Source organism: Scyliorhinus torazame, chromosome 3 (genome assembly GCF_047496885.1).
Source record: "Scyliorhinus torazame isolate Kashiwa2021f chromosome 3, sScyTor2.1, whole genome shotgun sequence".
NCBI classification, from domain to species: Eukaryota; Metazoa; Chordata; class Chondrichthyes; order Carcharhiniformes; family Scyliorhinidae; genus Scyliorhinus; species Scyliorhinus torazame.
The window spans coordinates 379,522,378-379,545,581 of NC_092709.1; positions in this window are offsets into that span (position 1 = coordinate 379,522,378).

Here is a 23,204-nt window from a genome sequence, read left to right on the forward strand (position 1 = left end):
TGCCCAGTGAAGCAGTAAAGGCTCCTTCTTTAAACGTTTTGAAGAAAAAGATAGATGCCTTTCTAAAGAATAGAGGGATTCGGGGATATGGTTTACGGGCCGGAGAGTGGAGCTGTGTCCACAAAGATCAGCCATGATCTCATTAAATGGCGGAGCAGGCTCGAGCGGCCAGATGGCCTACTCCTGTTCCTCGTTCTTATGTTCTTATGTTCTAAGAATCTTCAATCAACATTAAAAGGAACTGCAATCAACATCAAAGGATCTTCAATCAACAACAAAGCACCTTCAGTTAACAAAGGATCTTCAATCAATAACAAATGATCCAATCAACAACAAAGGATGTTCAATCAACAAAAAAGGATCTTCAATCAACAACAAAAGATCATCAATCAACATCAAAGGATCTTCAATCGCTATCAAAGGATCTTCAATCAACAACAAAGCATTTTCAATCACCAATAAAAGGTCTTCAATCAACATCAAAGTATCTGCAATCAACATCAAAGGATCCAATCAACAACAAAGGATCTTCAATCAACAACAAACAGTCTTCAAGCAACAACAAAACACATTCAATCAACATGAAAGGAACTTCAATCAACAACAAACGATCCAATCAACAAAAAACGATAATCAATCATCAACAAAGGATCTTCAATCAACATCTAAGGATCTTCAGTTAACTTCAAAGAATCCAATCCATATCAAAGAATCTTCAATCAATAACAAAGCATCTTCAATCAACAACAAAGGATCGTCAATCAACATCAATGGTTCTTCAATCAACAAGAATGGATCATGTTGCAGCTGTATACAACCTTAGTTAGGCCACACTTGGAGTATAGTGTTCAATTCTAGTCGCCACACTACCAGAAGGATGTGGAGTCTTTAGAGAGGGTTCAGAAGAGATTTACCAGAATGTTGCCAGGCATTAGCTATGAGGAGAGGTTGAATAAACCCGGTTTGTTCTCACTGGAACGACAGAGGTTGAGGGGCGACCTGATAGAGGTCTACAAAATTATAAGGGGCATAGACAGAGTGGATAGTCAGAGGCTTTTCCCCAGTGTAGATGGGTCAATTACTAGGGGGCATAGGTTTAAGGTGCGAGGGGCAAGGTTTAGAGTAGATGTACGAGGCAGGTGTTTTACACAGAGGGTAGTGGGTGCCTGGAACTCGCTACCGGAGGAGGTGGTGGAAGCAGGGACGATAGTGACATTTAAGGGGCACCTTGAGAAATACCTGAATAGGATGGGAATAGAGGGATACGGACCCAGGAAGTGTAGAAGATTGCAGTTTAGTCGGGCAGCGTGGACGGCACGGGCTTGGAGGGCCGAAGGGCCTGTTCCTGCGCTGTACTTTTCTTTGATGTGGAGATGCCGGCGTTGGACTGGGGTGAGCACAGTACGAAATCTTACAACACCAGGTTAAAGTCCAACAGGTTTGTTTCGATGTCACTAGCTTTCGGAGCGCTGCTCCTTCCTCAGGTGAATGAAGAGGTCTGTTCCAGAAACACATATATAGACAAATTCAAAGATGCCATACAATGCTTGGAATGCGAGCATTAGCAGGTGATTAAATCTTTACAGATCCAGAGATGGGGTTACCCCAGGTTAAAGAGGTGTGAATTGTATCAAGCCAGGACAGTTGGTAGGATTTCGCAGGCCAGATGGTGGGGGATGAATGTAATGCGACATGAATCCCAGGTCCCGGTTGAGGCCGCACTCATGTGTGCGGAACTTGGCTATAAGTTTCTGCTCGGCGATTCTGCGTTGTCGCGGGTCCTGACAACAAAGGATTTTCAATCAATATCAATGGGTCTTCAATCAGATCAAAGGATCCAATCAACAATAATGGCTCTTCAATCAACAACAAAGCATCTTCAATCAACATCAAAGGATCTTCAATCAACAACAAAGCATCTTCAATGAACAATAAAATATCTTCAATCAACATCAAAGGATCTACAATCAACATCAAAGGATCCAATCAACATCAAAGGATCTGCAATCATCAACAAAGGAATTTCAATCAACAACAAAGCACATTCAATCAACATCAAAGGAACTTCAATCAACAACAAAGGAACTTCAATCAACAACAAAAGATCCAATCAACAACAAAGTATCTTCAATCAACATCTCTAAGGATCTTTAATCATCATCAAAGGATCCAATCAACATCAAAGATTCTTCAATCAACAACAAAGGATCCAATCAACAACAAAGGATCATCAATCGCATCAAAGTATCTTCAACCAACAACAAAGGATCTTCAATCAACATTAAAATGATCTGCAATCTCCATCAAATGATCTTGAATCAACAACAAAGCATGTACAATCAACATCAACATCAAAGGATGCAATCAACATCAAAGGGTCTTCAATCAACAGCAAAGCATCTTCAATCAACAGCAAAGGATCTTCAATCAACATCAATGGATCTTCAATCAACAGCAATGGATCTTCAATCAACAACAAAGGATCCAATCACCATCAAATGATCTTCAATCAACAACAAAGCAACTTCAATCAACATCAACATCAAAGGATGCAGTCAGCAACAACGGATCTTCAATCAACAACAAAACATCTTCAATGAACAATAAAAGATCTTCAATCAACATCAAAGGGTCCAATCAACATCAAAGGATCTGCAATCATCAACAAAGGAACTTCAATCAACAACAAAGCACATTCAATCAACATCAAAGGAACTTCAATCAACAACAAAGGAACTTAAATAAACAACAAAGGATCGAATCAACAACAAAGTATCTTCAATCATCATCAAAGGATCCAATCAACATCAAAGATTCTTCAATCAACACAAAGCATCTTCAATCAACATCAAAGTATCTTCAACCAACAACAAAGGATCTTCAATCATCATTAAAAGGATCTTCAATCAACATCAAATGATCTTGAATCAACAACAAAGCATCTACAATCAACATCAACATCAAAGGATGCAATCAACAACAAGGGATCATCAATCAACAACAAAGCATCTTCAATCAACATCAACATCAAAGGATGCAATCAACAACAAAGGATCTTCGATCAGCATCAATGAATCTTCAATCAACATCAAAGGTTCTTCAATCAAATCAAAGGATCCAATCAACAACAAGGGATCATCAATCAACAACAAAGTATCTTCAATCATCATCAAAGGATCCAGTTGACATCAAAGATTCTTCAATCAACACAAAGCATCTTCAATCAACATCAAAGTATCTTCAACCAACAACAAAGGATCTTCAATCAACATTAAAAGGATCTGCAATCACCATCAAATGATCTTGAATCAACAACAAAGCAGCTACAATCAACATCAACATCAAAGGATGCAATCAACAACAAGGGATCATCAATCAACAACAAAGCATCTTCAATCAACATCAACATCAAAGGATGCAATCAACAACAAAGGATCTTCGATCAGCATCAATGAATCTTCAATCAACATCAAAGGGTCTTCAATCAAATCAAAGGATCCAATCAACAACAAGGGATCACCAATCAACAACAAAGCATCTTCAATCAACATCAAGGGATCCAATCAACATCAAACGATCTTCAATGAACAATAAAGGATCTTCAATCAACATCAAAAGATCATCAATCAACATCAAAGGATTTTCAATCGACATCAAAGGATCTTCAATTAACCACAAAACATCTTCAATCAACATCAACAACAAAGGATATTCAATCATCATCAAATGGTCTTTAATCAAATCAAAGGATCCAATAAACATCAAAGAATATTCAATCAACAACAAAGCATCTACAATCAACAACAAAGGATCTTCCAACAACATCAATGGAGCTTCAATCAACAACAATGGATCTTCAATCAACAACAAAGGATCCAATCAACATCAGTGGAGCTTCAATCAACAACAATGGATCTTCAATCAACAACAAAGGAACCAATCAACAACAAAGGATCATCAATCAACAACAAAGCATCTACAATCAACATCAAAGAATGCAATCAACAACAAGGGATCATCAATCATCAACCAAGCATCTTCAATCAACATCAAAGGATGCAATCAACAACAAAGGATCTTCGATCAGCATCAATGAATCTTCAATCATCAACAAAGGATCTTCACTCAGCAACAACGCATCTTCAATAAACATCAACATCAAAGGATGCAATCAACACAAAAGATCGTCAATCAACATCAAAGGGTCTTCAATTAAATCAAAGGATCCAATCAACAGCAGTGGATCTTCGATCAACAACAAAGCATCATCAATCAACATCAAATGATCCAGTCAAGAATAAAGGATCTTCAATCAAAAACAATGCATCTTCAATCAACAATAAAAGGACTTCAATCAACAACAAAGGAACTTCAATCAACATCTACGGATCTTCAGCCAACATCAAAGGGTCTTTATTCAAATCAAAGAATCCAATCAACAACAAGGGATCATCAACCAACAACAAAGCATCTTCAATGAACAATAAAATATCTTCAATCAACATGAAAGGATCTACAATCAACATCAAAGGATCCAATCAACATCAAAGGATCTGCAATCAACATCAAAGGAACTTCAATCAACATCTAAGGATCTTTAATCAACATCAAAGACCCAATCAACATCAAAGAATCTTCAATCAACAGCAAAGCATCTTCAATCAATAGCAAAGGATCTTCAATCAACATCAATGGATCTTCAATCAACAACAATGGATCTTCAGTCAACAACAAAGTATCCAATCAGCATCAATGTATCTTCAATCAACAACAAAGCATCTTCAATCAACATCAACATCAAAGGATGCAGTCAGCAACAAAGGTTCTTCAATCAACATCAAAGGGTCTTCAATCAAATCAAAGGATCCAATCAACAACAAGGGATCATCAATCAACAACAAAGCATCTTCAATGAACAATAAAAGATCTTCAATCAACATCAAAGGATCTACAATCAACATCAAAGGATCCAATCAACATCAAAGATTCTTCAATCAACACAAAGCATCATCAATCAACATCAAATGATGCAATCAACAACAAAGGATCTTCAATCAACATCAAAGGATCCAATCAACAACAAGGGATCATCAATCAACAACAAAGCATCTTCAATGAACATCAACATCAAAGGATGCAATCAACAACAAAGGATCTTCAATCAGCATCAATGAATCTTCAATCAACAACAAAGGATCTTCAATCAAAACAACGCATCTTCAATCAACATCAAAGGATGCAATCAACACAAAGGATCTTCAATCAACATCAAAGGGTTTTCAATCAAATCAAAGGATCCAATCAACAACAAGGGATCATCAATCAACAAGAAAGCATGTTCAATCAACATCTAGGGATCCAATCAACATCAAACGATCTTCAAACAACAATAAAGGATCTTCAAGCAACAACAAAAGATCATCAATCAACATCAAAGGATTTTCAATCAACATCAAAGGATCTTCAATGAACCACAATACACCTTCAATCAACATCAACAACAAAGGATATTCAATCATCATCAAATGGTCTTTAATCAAATCAAAGGATCCAATAAACATCAAAGAATATTCAATCAACAACAAAGCATCTACAATCAACAACAAAGGATCTTCCGTCAACATCAATGGAGCTTCAATCAACAACAATGGATCTTCAATCAACAACAAATGATCAAATCAACAACAAAGCATCTACAATCAACACCAACGGATCTTCAATCAACAACAAAGCATCTTCAATCAACATCAACGGATCTTCAATCAACAACAAAGCACCATCAATCAACACCGAAGTATCTTTAATCAACAACAAAGGATCTTCAATCAACATTAAAAAGGATCTGCAATCACGATCAAAGGATCTTCAATCAACAACAAAGCATCTTCAATCAACATCAAACGATCTTCAATCAACAACAAAGGATCTTAAATCATCAACAAAGGATCTTCAATCGTCATCAAAGGATCGTCAATGATCAACAAAGCATCTTCAATCAACATCAACGGATCTTCAATCAACAACAAAGCACCATCAATCAACACCAAAGTACCTTCAATCAACAGCAAAGGATCTTCAATCAACATTAAAAGGATCTGCAATCACCATCAAAGGATCTTCAATCAACAACAAAGCGCCTTCAATCAACATCAAACGATCTTCAATCAACAACAAAGGATCTTAAATCAACAACAAACGATCTTAAATCAGCAACAAAGGATCTTCAATCGTCATCAAAGGATCTTCAATGATCAACAAAGCATCTTCAATCAACATCAACATCAAAGGATGCAATCAACAACAAAGGATCTTCAAACAACATCAAAGGGACATCAATTAAATCAAAGGATCCAATCAACAACAAGGGATCATCAATCAACAACAAAGCATCTTCAATCAACATCAACATCAAACGATGCAATCAACAACAAAGGATCTTCAATCAGCATCAATGAATCTTCAATCAACAACAAAGGATCTTCAATCAAAACAACGCATCTTCAATCAACATCAACATCAAAGGATGCAATCAACACAAAGGATCTTCAATCAACATCAAAGGGTATTCAATCAAATTAAAGGATCCAATCAACAACAAGGGATCATCAATCAACAAGAAAGCATCTTCAATCAACATCAAGGGATCCAATCATCATCAAACGATCTTCAATCAACAATAAAGGATCTTCAATCAACAACAAAGGATCTTCAATCAACATCAAAGGGACTTCAATCAAATCAAAGGATCCAATCATCATCAAACGATCTTCAATCAACAATAAAGGATCTTCAATCAACAACAAAAGATCATCAATCAACATCAAAGGATTTTCAATCAACATCAAATGATCTTCAATGAACCACAAAACATCTTCAATCAACATCAACAACAAAGGATATTCAATCATCATCAAATGGTCTTTAATCAAATCAGAGGATTGAATAAACATCAAAGTATATTCAATCAACAACAAAGAATCTACAATCAACAACAAAGGATCTTCCATCAACATCAATGGAGCTTCAATCAACAACAAATGATCCAATCAACAACAAAGCATCTACAATCAACAACAAAGGATCTTCCATTAACATCACTGGAGCTTCAATCAACAACAATGGATCTTCAATCAACACCAACGGATCTTCAATCAACAACAAAGCATCTTCAATCAACATCAACGGATCTTCAATCAACAACAAAGCACCATCAATCAACACCAAAGTATCTTCAATCAACAACAAAGGATCTTCAATCAACATTAAAAGGATCTGCAATCACCATCAAAGGATCTTCAATCAACAACAAAGCATCTTCAATCAACATCAAACGATCTTCAATCAACAACAAAGGATCTTAAATCATCAACAAAGGATCTTCGATCGTCATCAAAGGATCTTCAATGATCAACAAGCATATTCAATCAACATCAACATCAAAGGATGCAATCAACAACAACGCATCTTCAATCAGCATGAACGGATCTTCAATCAACAACAAAGCACCATCTATCAACATCACAGTATCTTCAATCAGCAACAAAGCATCTTCAATCAACATCAACATCAATGGATGCAATCAACAACAAAGGAACTTCAATCAACATCAAATGGTCTTCAATAAAATCAAAGGATCCAATCAACAACACGGGATCTTCAATCAGCAACAAAGCGTCTTCAATCAACAACAAAGGATCTTCCATCAACATCAATGGAGGTTCAATCAACAACAATGGATCTTTTATCAACAACAAAGGATCCAATCAACAACAAAGCATCTACAATCAACAACAAAGGATCTTCAATCAACATCAATGTAGCTTCAATCAAAAACAATGGATCTTCAATCAACAACAAAGGATCCAATCAACAACGCATCTACAATCAACAACAAAGGATCTTCCATCAACATCAATGGAGCTTCAATCAACAACAATGGATCTTCAATCAACAACAAAGCATCTTCAATCAACATCAACGTATCTTCAATCAACAACAAAGCACCATCAATCAACATCAAAGTATCTTCAATCAACAACCAAGGATCTTCAATCAACATTAAAAGGATCTGCTATCACCATCAAAGGATCTTCAATCAACAACAAAGCATCTTCAATCAACATCAGACGATGCAATCACAACAAAGGATCTTCAATCAACATCAAAGGGTCTTCAATCAACATCAATGGCTCTTTAATCAACAACAAAGAATCTTCAATCAGCAACAAAGCATCTTCAATCAACATCAAAGGATGCAATCAACAACAAAGGATCATCAATCAACATCAAAGGGTCTTCAATCAAATCAAAGGTTCCAATCAACAACAAGGGATCATCAATCAACAACAAAATATCTTAAATCACCATCAAAGCATGCAATCAACAACAAAGCATCTTCAATCAGCAACAAAGCATCTTCAATCAACATCAACATCAATGGATGCAATCAACAACAAAGGAACTTCAATCAACATCAAATGGTCTTCAATAAAATCAAAGGATCCAATCAACAACACGGGATCTTCAATCAGCAACAAAGCGTCTTCAATCAACAACAAAGGATCTTCCATCAACATCAATGGAGGTTCAATCAACAACAGTGGATCTTTTATCAACACCAAAGGATCCAATCAACAACAAAGCATCTACAATCAACAACAAAGGATCTTCAATCAACATCAATGTAGCTTCAATCAAAAACAATGGATCTTCAATCAACAACAAAGGATCCAATCAACAACAACGCATCTACAATCAACAACAAAGGATCTTCCATCAACATCAATGGAGCTTCAATCAACAACAATGGATCTTCAATCAACAACAAAGCATCTTCAATCAACATCAACGGATCTTCAATCAACAACAAAGCACCATCAATCAACATCAAAGTATCTTCAATCAACAACAAAGGATCTTCAATCAGCATTAAAAGGATCTGCTATCACCATCAAAGGATCTTCAATCAACAACAAAGCATCTTCAATCAACATCAGACGATGCAATCACAACAAAGGATCTTCAATCAACATCAAAGGGTCTTCAATCAACATCAATGGCTCTTTAATCAACAACAAAGAATCTTCAATCAGCAACAAAGCATCTTCAATCAACATCAAAGGATGCAATCAACAACAAAGGATCATCAATCAACATCAAAGGGTCTTCAATCAAATCAAAGGTTCCAATTAACAACAAGGGATCATCAATCAACAACAAAATATCTTAAATCACCATCAAAGCATGCAATCAACAACAAAGCATCTTCAATCAGCAACAAAGCATCTTCAATCAACATCAAACGATCTTCAATCAACAACAAAGGACCTTCAATCAACTCAACAACAAAAGATCATCACTCAACATCAAAGGATTTTCAATCGACATCAAAGGATCTTCAATTAACAACAAAACATCTTCAATCAACATCAACCATCAAAGGATGTAATCAACAACAAAGGATCTTCAATCAACATCAAAGTGTCTTCAATCAAATCAAAGGATCCAATCAACAAGAAGGGATCATCAATCAACAACGAAGCATCTTCAATGAACAATAAAAGATCTTCAATCAACATCAACGGATCTTCAATCAACAACAAAGCACCATCAATCAACATCAAAGTATCTTCAATCAACAACAAAGGATCTTCAATCAACATTAAAAGGATCTGCAATCACCATCAAAGGATGTTCAATCAACAACAAAGCATCTTCAATCAACATCAACATCAAACGATGCAATCACAACAAAGGACCTTCAATCAACATCAAAGGGTCTTCAATCAACATCAATGGCTCTTTAATCAACAACAAAGAATCTTCAATCAGCAACAAAGCATCTTCAATCAACATCAAAGGATGCAATCAGCAACAAAGGATCATCAATCAACATCAAAGGGTCTTCAATGAAATCAAAGGTTCCAATCAACAACACGGGATCATCAATCAACAACAAAACATCTTCAATCATCATCAAAGCATGCAATCAACAACAAAGGATCTTCAATCAGCAACAAAGCTTCTTCAATCAACATCAAAAGATCTTCAATGAACAACAAAGGACCTTCAATCAACTCAACAACAAAAGATGTAATCAACAACAAAGGATCTTCAATCAACATCAAAGTGTCTTCAATCAAATCAAAGGATCCAATCAACAAGAAGGGATCATCAATCAACAACGAAGCATCTTCAATGAACAATAAAAGATCTTCAATCAACATCAAAGGATCTACATTCAACACCAAAGGATCCAATCAACATCAAAGGATCCAATCAACATCAAAGGAACTTCAATCAACAACAAAGGATTTTCAATCAACATCAAAGAATCTTCAATCAACAACAAAGCATCTTCAATCAACAACAAAGGATCTTCAATCCACATCAATGGATCTTCAATCAACAACAATGGATCCAATCAACATCAAAGAATCTTCAATTAACTACAAAGCATCTTCAATCAACAACAAAGGATCTTGAATCAACAACAAAGCACCATCAATCAACATCAAAATATCTGCAATCTATAGCAAAGGATCTTCAATCAACAACAGGGCATCTTCAATCGATATCAAAGGATCGGCAATCAACATCAAAGGATCGTCAATCAACAACAAATGATCCAATCAAAAACAAAAGACCTTCAATCAAAAACAAAGGAGCTTCAATCAACAACAAAGCGTCATAAATCAACAAAGGATCTTCAATCAGCAACAAAGTATCTTCAATCAGCAACAAATCATCTTCAATCAACATCAAACGATCTTCAATCAACAAAAAAGGATCTTAAATCAACTACCATGGATCTTCAATCGACATCAAAGGATCTTCAATGAACAACAAAGCATCTTCATTCAACATCAACATCAAAGGATACAATCAACAACAAAGGATCTTCAGTCAACATCAAACGGTCTTCAATCAAATCAAAGGATCCAATCAACAAAAGGTGATCATCAATCAACAACAAAGCATCTCCAATGAACAATAACATATCTTTAATCAACATTAAAGGATCTACAATCAACATCAAAGGATCCACTCAACATCAAAGGATCTGCAATCAACAACAAAGGAACTTCAATCAATAACAAAGAGTCTTGAATTAACAACAAAGCACATTCAATCAACATCAAAGGAACTTCAATCAACAACAAAGGAACTTCAATCAACAACAAAGGATCTTTGACAACATCAAAGGATACAATCCACATCAAAGAATCTTGAATCAACAACAAAGGATCAAATCAACAACAAAGGATCATCAATCAACAACAAAGGATCTTCAATCATCATCTAAGGATCTTCAATCAACACCAACGGATCTTCAATCAACAACAAAGCATCTTCAAACAACAACAAAGGAACTTCAATCAACAACAAAACATCCAATCAACAACAAAGTATCTTCAATCAACATCAAAGGATCTTTAATCAGCATCAAAGGATCCAATCAATATCAAAGATTTTTCAATCAACAAAAGAATCTACAATCAAAAACAAAGGATCCAATCAACAACAAAGGATCATCAATCACATCAAAGTATCTTCAACCAACAACAAAGGATCTTCAATCAACATTAAAAGCATCTACAATCAACATCAACATCAAAGGATGCAATCAATAACAAAGGATCTTCAATCAACATCAAAGGGTCTTCAATCAACAGCAAAGCATCTTCAATCAATAGCAAAGGATCTTCAATCAACATCAATGGATCTTCAATCAACAACAAAGGATCTTGAATCAACATTAAAAGGATCTGCAATCACCATCAAATGATCTTCAATCAGCAACAAAGCATCTTCAACCAACATCAAGATCAAAGGATGCAGTCAGCAACAACGGATCGTCAATCAACATCAAAGTGTCTTCAGTCAAATCAAACGATCCAATCAACAACAAGGGATCATCAATCAACAACAAAGCATCTTCAATGAACAATGAAAGATCTTCAATCAACATCAAAGGATCTACAATCAACATCAAAGGATCCAATCAACAACAAAGGATCTGCAACCATCAACAAAGGGACTTCAATCACCAACAAAGCACATTCAATCAACATCAAAGGAACTTAAATCAACAACAAAGGAACTTCAATGAACAACAAAGGATCCAATCAACAACAAAGTATCTGCAATCAACATCTAAGGATCTTTAATCATCATCAAAGGACCCAATCAACATCAAAGATTCTTCAATCAACACAAAGCATCAACAACAAAGGATCCAATCAACAACAAAGGATCATCAATCAACATCAAAGTATCTTCAATCAACAACAAAGGATCTTCAATCAACATTAAAAGGATCTGCAATCACCATCAAAGGATGTTCAATCAACAACAAAGCATCTTCAATCAACATCAACATCAAACGATGCAATCACAACAAAGGACCTTCAATCAACATCAAAGGGTCTTCAATCAACATCAATGGCTCTTTAATCAACAACAAAGAATCTTCAATCAGCAACAAAGCATCTTCAATCAACATCAAAGGATGCAATCAGCAACAAAGGATCATCAATCAACATCAAAGGGTCTTCAATGAAATCAAAGGTTCCAATCAACAACACGGGATCATCAATCAACAACAAAACATCTTCAATCATCATCAAAGCATGCAATCAACAACAAAGGATCTTCAATCAGCAACAAAGCTTCTTCAATCAACATCAAAAGATCTTCAATGAACAACAAAGGACCTTCAATCAACTCAACAACAAAAGATGTAATCAACAACAAAGGATCTTCAATCAACATCAAAGTGTCTTCAATCAAATCAAAGGATCCAATCAACAAGAAGGGATCATCAATCAACAACGAAGCATCTTCAATGAACAATAAAAGATCTTCAATCAACATCAAAGGATCTACATTCAACACCAAAGGATCCAATCAACATCAAAGGATCTGCAATCAACAACAAAGGAACTTCAATCAACAACAAAGAGTATTGAATCAACACCAAAGCACATCCAATCAACATCAAAGGAACTTCAATCAACAACAAAGGATTTTCAATCAACATCAAAGAATCTTCAATCATCAACAAAGCATCTTCAATCAACAACAAAGGATCTTCAATCCACATCAATGGATCTTCAATCAACAACAATGGATCCAATCAACATCAAAGAATCTTCAATTAACTACAAAGCATCTTCAATCAACAACAAAGGATCTTGAATCAACAACAAAGCACCATCAATCAACATCAAAATATCTGCAATCTATAGCAAAGGATCTTCAATCAACAACAGGGCATCTTCAATCGATATCAAAGGATCGGCAATCAACATCAAAGGATCGTCAATCAACAACAAATGATCCAATCAAAAACAAAAGACCTTCAATCAAAAACAAAGGAGCTTCAATCAACAACAAAGCGTCATAAATCAACAAAGGATCTTCAATCAGCAACAAAGTATCTTCAATCAGCAACAAATCATCTTCAATCAACATCAAACGATCTTCAATCAACAAAAAAGGATCTTAAATCAACTACCATGGATCTTCAATCGACATCAAAGGATCTTCAATGAACAACAAAGCATCTTCATTCAACATCAACATCAAAGGATACAATCAACAACAAAGGATCTTCAGTCAACATCAAACGGTCTTCAATCAAATCAAAGGATCCAATCAACAAAAGGTGATCATCAATCAACAACAAAGCATCTCCAATGAACAATAACATATCTTTAATCAACATTAAAGGATCTACAATCAACATCAAAGGATCCACTCAACATCAAAGGATCTGCAATCAACAACAAAGGAACTTCAATCAATAACAAAGAGTCTTGAATTAACAACAAAGCACATTCAATCAACATCAAAGGAACTTCAATCAACAACAAAGGATCTTTGACAACATCAAAGGATACAATCCACATCAAAGAATCTTGAATCAACAACAAAGGATCAAATCAACAACAAAGGATCATCAATCAACAACAAAGGATCTTCAATCATCATCTAAGGATCTTCAATCAACACCAACGGATCTTCAATCAACAACAAAGCATCTTCAAACAACAACAAAGGAACTTCAATCAACAACAACACATCCAATCAACAACAAAGTATCTTCAATCAACATCAAAGGATCTTTAATCAGCATCAAAGGATCCAATCAATATCAAAGATTTTTCAATCAACAAAAGCATCTACAATCAAAAACAAAGGATCCAATCAACAACAAAGGATCATCAATCACATCAAAGTATCTTCAACCAACAACAAAGGATCTTCAATCAACATTAAAAGCATCAACAATCAACATCAACATCAAAGGATGCAATCAATAACAAAGGATCTTCAATCAACATCAAAGGGTCTTCAATCAACAGCAAAGCATCTTCAATCAATAGCAAAGGATCTTCAATCAACATCAATGGATCTTCAATCAACAACAAAGGATCTTGAATCAACATTAAAAGGATCTGCAATCACCATCAAATGATCTTCAATCAGCAACAAAGCATCTTCAACCAACATCAAGATCAAAGGATGCAGTCAGCAACAACGGATCGTCAATCAACATCAAAGGGTCTTCAGTCAAATCAAACGATCCAATCAACAACAAGGGATCATCAATCAACAACAAAGCATCTTCAATGAACAATGAAAGATCTTCAATCAACATCAAAGGATCTACAATCAACATCAAAGGATCCAATCAACAACAAAGGATCTGCAACCATCAACAAAGGGACTTCAATCACCAACAAAGCACATTCAATCAACATCAAAGGAACTTAAATCAACAACAAAGGAACTTCAATGAACAACAAAGGATCCAATCAACAACAAAGTATCTGCAATCAACATCTAAGGATCTTTAATCATCATCAAAGGACCCAATCAACATCAAAGATTCTTCAATCAACACAAAGCATCAACAACAAAGGATCCAATCAACAACAAAGGATCATCAATCAACATCAAAGTATCTTCACCCAACAACAAAGGATCTTCAATCAACATTAAAAGGATCTGCAGTCACCATCAAATGATCTTGAATCAACAACAAAGCATCTACAATCAACATCAACATCAAAGGATGTAATCAACAACAAAGGATCTTCAATCAACATCAAAGTGTCTTCAATCAAATCAAAGGATCCAATCAACAAGAAGGGATCATCAATCAACAACGAAGCATCTTCAATGAACAATAAAAGATCTTCAATCAACATCAAAGGATCCACATTCAACACCAAAGGATCCAATCAACATCAAAGGATCTGCAATCAACAACAAAGGAACTTCAATCAACAACAAAGAGTATTGAATCAACACCAAAGCACATCCAATCAACATCAAAGGAACTTCAATCAACAACAAAGGATTTTCAATCAACATCAAAGAATCTTCAATCAACAACAAAGCATCTTCAATCAACAACAAAGGATCTTCAATCAACATCAATGGATCTTCAATCAACAACAAAGGATCTTGAATCAACATTAAAAGGATCCGCAATCACCATCAAATGATCTTCAATCAGCAACAAAGCATCTTCAACCAACATCAAGATCAAAGGATGCAGTCAGCAACAACGGATCGTCAATCAACATCAAAGGGTCTTCAGTCAAATCAAACGATCCAATCAACAACAAGGGATCATCAATCAACAACAAAGCATCTTCAATGAACAATGAAAGATCTTCAATCAACATCAAAGGATCTACAATCAACATCAAAGGATCCAATCAACAACAAAGGATCTGCAACCATCAACAAAGGGACTTCAATCACCAACAAAGCACATTCAATCAACATCAAAGGAACTTAAATCAACAACAAAGGAACTTCAATGAACAACAAAGGATCCAATCAACAACAAAGTATCTGCAATCAACATCTAAGGATCTTTAATCATCATCAAAGGACCCAATCAACATCAAAGATTCTTCAATCAACACAAAGCATCAACAACAAAGGATCCAATCAACAACAAAGGATCATCAATCAACATCAAAGTATCTTCACCCAACAACAAAGGATCTTCAATCAACATTAAAAGGATCTGCAGTCACCATCAAATGATCTTGAATCAACAACAAAGCATCTACAATCAACATCAACATCAAAGGATGTAATCAACAACAAAGGATCTTCAATCAACATCAAAGTGTCTTCAATCAAATCAAAGGATCCAATCAACAAGAAGGGATCATCAATCAACAACGAAGCATCTTCAATGAACAATAAAAGATCTTCAATCAACATCAAAGGATCTACATTCAACACCAAAGGATCCAATCAACATCAAAGGATCTGCAATCAACAACAAAGGAACTTCAATCAACAACAAAGAGTATTGAATCAACACCAAAGCACATCCAATCAACATCAAAGGAACTTCAATCAACAACAAAGGATTTTCAATCAACATCAAAGAATCTTCAATCAACAACAAAGCATCTTCAATCAACAACAAAGGATCTTCAATCCACATCAATGGATCTTCAATCAACAACAATGGATCCAATCAACATCAAAGAATCTTCAATTAACTACAAAGAATCTTCAATCAACAACAAAGGATCTTGAATCAACAACAAAGCACCATCAATCAACATCAAAATATCTGCAATCTATAGCAAAGGATCTTCAATCAACAACAGGGCATCTTCAATCGATATCAAAGGATCGGCAATCAACATCAAAGGATCGTCAATCAACAACAAATGATCCAATCAAAAACAAAAGACCTTCAATCAAAAACAAAGGAGCTTCAATCAACAACAAAGCGTCATAAATCAACAAAGGATCTTCAATCAGCAACAAAGTATCTTCAATCAGCAACAAATCATCTTCAATCAACATCAAACGATCTTCAATCAACAAAAAAGGATCTTAAATCAACTACCATGGATCTTCAATCGACATCAAAGGATCTTCAATGAACAACAAAGCATCTTCATTCAACATCAACATCAAAGGATACAATCAACAACAAAGGATCTTCAGTCAACATCAAACGGTCTTCAATCAAATCAAAGGATCCAATCAACAAAAGGTGATCATCAATCAACAACAAAGCATCTCCAATGAACAATAACATATCTTTAATCAACATTAAAGGATCTACAATCAACATCAAAGGATCCAATCAACATCAAAGGATCTGCAATCAACAACAAAGGAACTTCAATCAATAACAAAGAGTCTTGAATTAACAACAAAGCACATTCAATCAACAACAAAGGAACTTCAATCAACAACAAAGGATCTTTGACAACATCAAAGGATACAATCCACATCAAAGAATCTTGAATCAACAACAAAGGATCAAATCAACAACAAAGGATCATCAATCAACAACAAAGGATCTTCAATCATCATCTAAGGATCTTCAATCAACACCAACGGATCTTCAATCAACAACAAAGCATCTTCAAACAACAACAAAGGAACTTCAATCAACAACAAAACATCCAATCAACAACAAAGTATCTTCAATCAACATCAAAGGATCTTTAATCAGCATCAAAGGATCCAATCAATATCAAAGATTTTTCAATCAACAAAAGCATCTACAATCAAAAACAAAGGATCCAATCAACAACAAAGGATCATCAATCACATCAAAGTATCTTCAACCAACAACAAAGGATCTTCAATCAACATTAAAAGCATCTACAATCAACATCAACATCAAAGGTGCAATCAATAACAAAGGATCTTCAATCAACATCAAAGGGTCTTCAATCAACAGCAAAGCATCTTCAATCAATAGCAAAGGATCTTCAATCAACATCAATGGATCTTCAATCAACAACAAAGGATCTTGAATCAACATTAAAAGGATCTGCAATCACCATCAAATGATCTTCAATCAGCAACAAAGCATCTTCAACCAACATCAAGATCAAAGGATGCAGTCAGCAACAACGGATCGTCAATCAACATCAAAGGGTCTTCAGTCAAATCAAACGATCCAATCAACAACAAGGGATCATCAATCAACAACAAAGCATCTTCAATGAACAATGAAAGATCTTCAATCAACATCAAAGGATCTACAATCAACATCAAAGGATCCAATCAACAACAAAGGATCTGCAACCATCAACAAAGGGACTTCAATCACCAACAAAGCACATTCAATCAACATCAAAGGAACTTAAATCAACAACAAAGGAATTTCAATGAACAACAAAGGATCCAATCAACAACAAAGTATCTGCAATCAACATCTAAGGATCTTTAATCATCATCAAAGGACCCAATCAACATCAAAGATTCTTCAATCAACACAAAGCATCAACAACAAAGGATCCAATCAACGACAAAGGATCATCAATCAACATCAAAGTATCTTCACCCAACAACAAAGGATCTTCAATCAACATTAAAAGGATCTGCAGTCACCATCAAATGATCTTGAATCAACAACAAAGCATCTACAATCAACATCAACATCAAAGGATGCAATCAACAACAAGGGATCATCAATCAACAACAAAGCATCTTCAATCAACATCAACATCAAAGGATGCAATCAACAACAAAGGATCTTCGATCAGCATCAATGAATCTTCAATCAACATCAAAGGGTCTTCAATCAAATCAAAGGATCCAATCAACAACAAGGAATCATCAATCAACAACAAAGCATCTTCAATCAACATCAAGGGATTCAATCAACATCAAAAGATCATCAATCAACATCAAAGGATTTTCAATCAACATCAAAGGATCTACATTCAACACCAAAGGATCCAATCAACATCAAAGGATCTGCAATCAACAACAAAGGAACTTCAATCAACAACAAAGAGTATTGAATCAACACCAAAGCACATCCAATCAACATCAAAGGAACTTCAATCAACAACAAAGGATTTTCAATCAACATCAAAGAATCTTCAATCAACAACAAAGCATCTTCAATCAACAACAAAGGATCTTCAATCCACATCAATGGATCTTCAATCAACAACAATGGATCCAATCAACATCAAAGAATCTTCAATTAACTACAAAGAATCTTCAATCAACAACAAAGGATCTTGAATCAACAACAAAGCACCATCAATCAACATCAAAATATCTGCAATCTATAGCAAAGGATCTTCAATCAACAACAGGGCATCTTCAATCGATATCAAAGGATCGGCAATCAACATCAAAGGATCGTCAATCAACAACAAATGATCCAATCAAAAACAAAAGACCTTCAATCAAAAACAAAGGAGCTTCAATCAACAACAAAGCTTCATAAATCAACAAAGGATCTTCAATCAGCAACAAAGTATCTTCAATCAGCAACAAATCATCTTCAATCAACATCAAACGATCTTCAATCAACAAAAAAGTATCTTAAATCAACTACCATGGATCTTCAATCGACATCAAAGGATCTTCAATGAACAACAAAGCATCTTCATTCAACATCAACATCAAAGGATACAATCAACAACAAAGGATCTTCAGTCAACATCAAACGGTCTTCAATCAAATCAAAGGATCCAATCAACAAAAGGTGATCATCAATCAACAACAAAGCATCTCCAATGAACAATAACATATCTTTAATCAACATTAAAGGATCTACAATCAACATCAAAGGATCCAATCAACATCAAAGGATCTGCAATCAACAACAAAGGAACTTCAATCAATAACAAAGAGTCTTGAATTAACAACAAAGCACATTCAATCAACAACAAAGGAACTTCAATCAACAACAAAGGATCTTTGACAACATCAAAGGATACAATCCACAGCAAAGAATCTTGAATCAACAACAAAGGATCAAATCAACAACAAAGTATCATCAATCAACAACAAAGGATCTTCAATCATCATCTAAGGATCTTCAATCAACACCAACGGATCTTCAATCAACAACAAAGCATCTTCAAACAACAACAAAGGAACTTCAATCAACAACAAAACATCCAATCAACAACAAAGTATCTTCAATCAACATCAAAGGATCTTTAATCAGCATCAAAGGATCCAATCAATATCAAAGATTTTTCAATCAACAAAAGCATCTACAATCAAAAACAAAGGATCCAATCAACAACAAAGGATCATCAATCACATCAAAGTATCTTCAACCAACAACAAAGGATCTTCAATCAACATTAAAAGCATCAACAATCAACATCAACATCAAAGGATGCAATCAATAACAAAGGATCTTCAATCAACATCAAAGGGTCTTCAATCAACAGCAAAGCATCTTCAATCAATAGCAAAGGATCTTCAATCAACATCAATGGATCTTCAATCAACAACAAAGGATCTTGAATCAACATTAAAAGGATCTGCAATCACCATCAAATGATCTTCAATCAGCAACAAAGCATCTTCAACCAACATCAAGATCAAAGGATGCAGTCAGCAACAACGGATCGTCAATCAACATCAAAGGGTCTTCAGTCAAATCAAACGATCCAATCAACAACAAGGGATCATCAATCAACAACAAAGCATCTTCAATGAACAATGAAAGATCTTCAACCAACATCAAAGGATCTACAATCAACATCAAAGGATCCAATCAACAACAAAGGATCTGCAACCATCAACAAAGGGACTTCAATCACCAACAAAGCACATTCAATCAACATCAAAGGAACTTAAATCAACAACAAAGGAATTTCAATGAACAACAAAGGATCCAATCAACAACAAAGTATCTGCAATCAACATCTAAGGATCTTTAATCATCATCAAAGGACCCAATCAACATCAAAGATTCTTCAATCAACACAAAGCATCAACAACAAAGGATCCAATCAACGACAAAGGATCATCAATCAACATCAAAGTATCTTCACCCAACAACAAAGGATCTTCAATCAACATTAAAAGGATCTGCAGTCACCATCAAATGATCTTGAATCAACAACAAAGCATCTACAATCAACATCAACATCAAAGGATGCAATCAACAACAAGGGATCATCAATCAACAACAAAGCATCTTCAATCAACATCAACATCAAAGGATGCAATCAACAACAAAGGATCTTCGATCAGCATCAATGAATCTTCAATCAACATCAAAGGGTCTTCAATCAAATCAAAGGATCCAATCAACAACAAGGAATCATCAATCAACAACAAAGCATCTTCAATCAACATCAAGGGATTCAATCAACATCAAAAGATCATCAATCAACATCAAAGGATTTTCAATCGACATCAAAGGATCTTCACTGAACCACAAAACATCTTCAATCAACATCAACATCAAAGGATATTCAATCATCATTAAATGGTCTTTAATCAAATCAAAGGATCCAAAAAACATCAAAGAATATTCAGTCAACAACAAAGCATCTACAATCAACAACAAAGGATCTTCCATCAACATCAATGGAGCTTCAGTCAACAACAATGGATCTTCAATCAACAACAAAGGATCCAATCAACAACAAAGCATCTACAATCAACAACAAAGGATCTTCCATCAACATCAATGGAGCTTCCATCAACAACAATGGATCTTCAATCAACAACAATGGATCCAATCAACAACAAAGGATCATCAGTCAACAACAAAGCATCTACAATCAACATCAACATGAAAGGATGCAATAAACAACAAGGGATCATCAATCATCAACCAAGCATCTTCAATCAACATCAACATCAAAGGATGCAATCAACACAATGGATCTTCAATCAACATCAAAGGGTCTTCAATTAAATCAAAGGATCCAATCAACAGCAATGGATCTTCAATCAAAAACAAAGCATCATCAATCAACATCAAATGATCCAGTCAAGTATAAAGGATCTTCAATCAACAACAAAGCATCTTCAATCAACAATAAAAGGACTTCAATCAACAACAAAGGAACTTCAATCAACATCTACGGATCTTCAGCCAACATCAAAGGGTCTTTAATCACATCTAAGAATCCAATCAACAACAAGGGATCATCAACCAACAACAAAGCATCTTCAATGAACAATAAAATATCTTCAATCAACATCAAAGGATCTACAATCAACATCAAAGGATCCAATCAACATCAAAGGATCTGCAATCAACATCAAAGGAAATTCAATCAACATCTAGGAATCTTTAATCAACATCAAAAGACCCAGTCAACATCAAAGAATCTTCAATCAACAGCAAAGCATCTTCAATCAATAGCAAAGGATCTTCAATCAACATCAATGGATCTTCAATCACCAACAATGGATCTTCAGTCAACAACAACGTATCCAATCAACATCAAAGTATCTTCAATCAACAACAAAGCATCTTCAATCAACATCAACATCTTTAGATGCAGTCAGCAACAAAGGATCTTCAATCAACATCAAAGGGTCTTCAATCGAATCAAAGGATCCAATCAACAACAAGGGATCATCAATCAACAACAACGGATCTTCAATCAACATCAACATCAAAGGATGCAATCAACGCAAAGGATCTTCAATCAACATCAAACGATCTTCAATCAACAATAAAGGATCTTCAATCAACAACAAAAGATCATCAATCAACATCAAAGGATTTTCAATCAACATCAAAGGATCTTCAATGAACCACAAAACATCTTCAAACAACATCAACAACAAAGGATATTCAATCATCATCAAATGGTCTTTAATCAAATCAAAGGATCCAATAAACGTCAAAGAATATTCAATCAACAACAAAGCATTTACAATCAACAACAAACGATCTTCCATCAACATCAATGGAGCTTCAATCAACAACAATGGATCTTCAATCAACAAAAAAAGGATCCAATCAACAACAAAGCATCTACAATCAACAACAAAGGATCTTCCATTAACATCAATGGAGCTTCAATCAACAACAATGAATCTTCAATCAACAACAAAGGATCCAATCAACAACAAAGGATCATCAATCAACAACAAAGTATCTTCAATCAACATCTAAGGATCTTCAATCAACACCAACGGATCTTCAATCAACAACAAAGCATCTTCAATCAACATCAACGGATCTTCAATCAACAACAAAGGATCTTCAATCAACATTAAAAGGATCTGCAATCACCATCAAAGGATCTTCAATCAACAACAACGCATCATCAATCAACATCAAACGATCCTCAATCAACAACAAAGGATCTTAAATCAACAACAAAGGATCTTCAATCGTCATCAAAGGATCTTCAATGATCAACAAAGCATCTTTAATCAACATCAACATCAAAGGATGCAAT